Source organism: Elephantulus edwardii, unplaced genomic scaffold, assembly GCF_000299155.1.
Source record: "Elephantulus edwardii isolate Elephantulus edwardi_28Jun2011 unplaced genomic scaffold, EleEdw1.0 scaffold00002, whole genome shotgun sequence".
Taxonomy (NCBI): Eukaryota; Metazoa; Chordata; class Mammalia; order Macroscelidea; family Macroscelididae; genus Elephantulus; species Elephantulus edwardii.
This window is the reverse complement of record NW_006399752.1, coordinates 24409292-24411666: the sequence shown is the minus strand read 5'-3', so window position 1 is coordinate 24411666 and position 2375 is coordinate 24409292.

The window sequence follows — 2375 nt, the reverse complement described above, 5'->3', positions numbered from 1 at the left end:
CTTCAAACTTCAGCTCAAGCACCACTTCCTTGGGGAGAGTCTCCCTGACCATCTAATCTCAGTAGGACACCTCCAAATTATTCTTTCTTGCATCATCCTGCCTAAATCCTTAATCTCATGCATCACTCTGGGTCATTATTTATCATCAGTATTCTTTTACTTAATTTTAGGATTTTTGTTTTATTTATTTCTGTCTTGCCTGTCTTCATAGTAGAAAAGAAACTCTACTTCTGGACCAGATAACTAATACATCCAGAGTTCAAGGTCAAGAATGAGGGCTTCATTACTATCCACTAACTCACACACTGTTATTGATTGGGTAGATTCCCATTCACAGTGACCGTCCCTTGGGTATCCAATCCACTGTTGTTGTTGGTAAGTACCATTGAGATGGAACAAAATTGTAGTTAATCTAATCCTTCAATGGGTTTTCAGAGGTAGCAAATTGTGTGGGAGGAGATTGCCCATCCTTCTCCCATGGAGCAGCTGGTGGTTTTGAACCACATGCCATTGGGATTGCAGTGCAGGTTTTTAACACTAGACCACCAGAGGTCTCTTGTCTTTACCCACTAGACCATCTATTAAAAGATGAGAAAACGCTCCAAGGGATGGGGAGGTATTTGGTTCAATATCCTCTCCGATTTACTGAGTGGCCCTGATCTGACACAATTAATACTTAAAGGACCCATAATAAGTGAGTTAATTATTTTTCCCCCACTCTGGATTATGAACCAACCTTTCCCCAGTGCATAAAGTGCTATAACGTGTGATTTTCAAATATTCAAATTCAAGTACCTTTTCAGAAATGCATAGTGTGCAAAACTGAAAATATTATTTGTATGGCCTGCTAAATATGGCATAGTATCTTATGTGTTGGACTGCTTCCTGAATGGTCACTGGTTTAAACTCACCGGTAGCTCTGTAGAAGACAGACTTAAAACCTCAGAGGCTCCATGAGTTGAAAGTTACTGGCCAGCTGTGTTTTTGTTGCTGTTTCTTTATTTATGTACTTAGCTTGACCTGGGAATGGTTTCTACTCTTTCATCTTGGGTTTCCACTCTCTGATTCTTCTGCATTCGAAGTCCTGCTGGTTTTTGGGTTTTTTTTTCGTTTTTTGTTTTGTTTGGTTTTGGTTTTTTTTTAGCACCACAGAGGATGTCTGGGCCTGCTCTTTCTGATAGGAAACATGCCTTCCAGACTTGGGCCCCAGAGGCAAAGGATTCCCAGTTGGAAGGAAGCAGGTGTGCCATTAAGCCATCTAGCAAACATTGCTTTTTAACTCTTTCATGGCCTTTGAGATGCCCCAAGAAAAAGAAAAGCAATTAGAAAACAACAAACAATCCAATCTACGATAAAAGTGGTAGATACAAATTCAGGATGCAGAAAACAAGAGAGACAAATGCAGACTTAAAACATCAGCTTTCAATTGCACTTAGAGTATGCGTTTATTAATAGACATGTATTTGTAGAGATTGTATGTGAAGTGAACAGTAAACAAAAAATGGATAATATTCACCTTCAAACATATTTAAAGATAGTCCATTTCAAGTGGCTTTATGATATTATTTTAGAAATCATTAAATGTAGAAATTTGAAGTTGTCACAGTGAAAGTAAAATTATTTCACTGAAATGGTTTGTATATCTTGAAAGCTGGAGAAATTTCTGAAGGATTATATTGAGGTTCACCTCACAGCCAATCTCAAATTGGTAATAGTCTTTGCTCTAAGAACTCTAGATTTTAAAATATATTCTAGAAAATATTTTCAGCAAAGAAATGGTTACCTGTACCAATACATTTATAGTTATTGTATTCTTAGTGACAAAATTGTTACATGTTATCAAGTCACCTGTAATGTGACTCTGTGTACAATAAATACCTCAGAGCTCTGCTCTATCCTAAGTCAGTCTCACTGTTTCTGACACACCTATCTCCATTATCCCAGTTACTGTGTCCTTCTCCAGGATAAACCTGTTTCTTCTCTTGACAGTCTATACTATTCGTCCAGATGTTCAATACTCTTCTCCCTCACCACAACTCTAAGGCATAAATTCTTCATTATACAATGAAAGTAATATAAACTATAAATAATGCAAATGTTTAGTAACTTAGGTGTAGTGGAATTTTGACTTCAAAACATCGACTATGTTAGCATATGAGGAGTTCTATTTTAAATCATGTCAAGAAAAATACTATTTAATTTGTGATATGTAGTAAATGTAATTTTGCCCATAAAATTTTAAGAATACAATCACATAAAAATTGAATCTCAGAGATCACAGAATCTCAAATACTGAATAATTTGTGGAGAACAAATGCTTTAGTTTTTAAATAGGATTGAATTTATATTTGCTTATAAAAAATACCAAGATAATT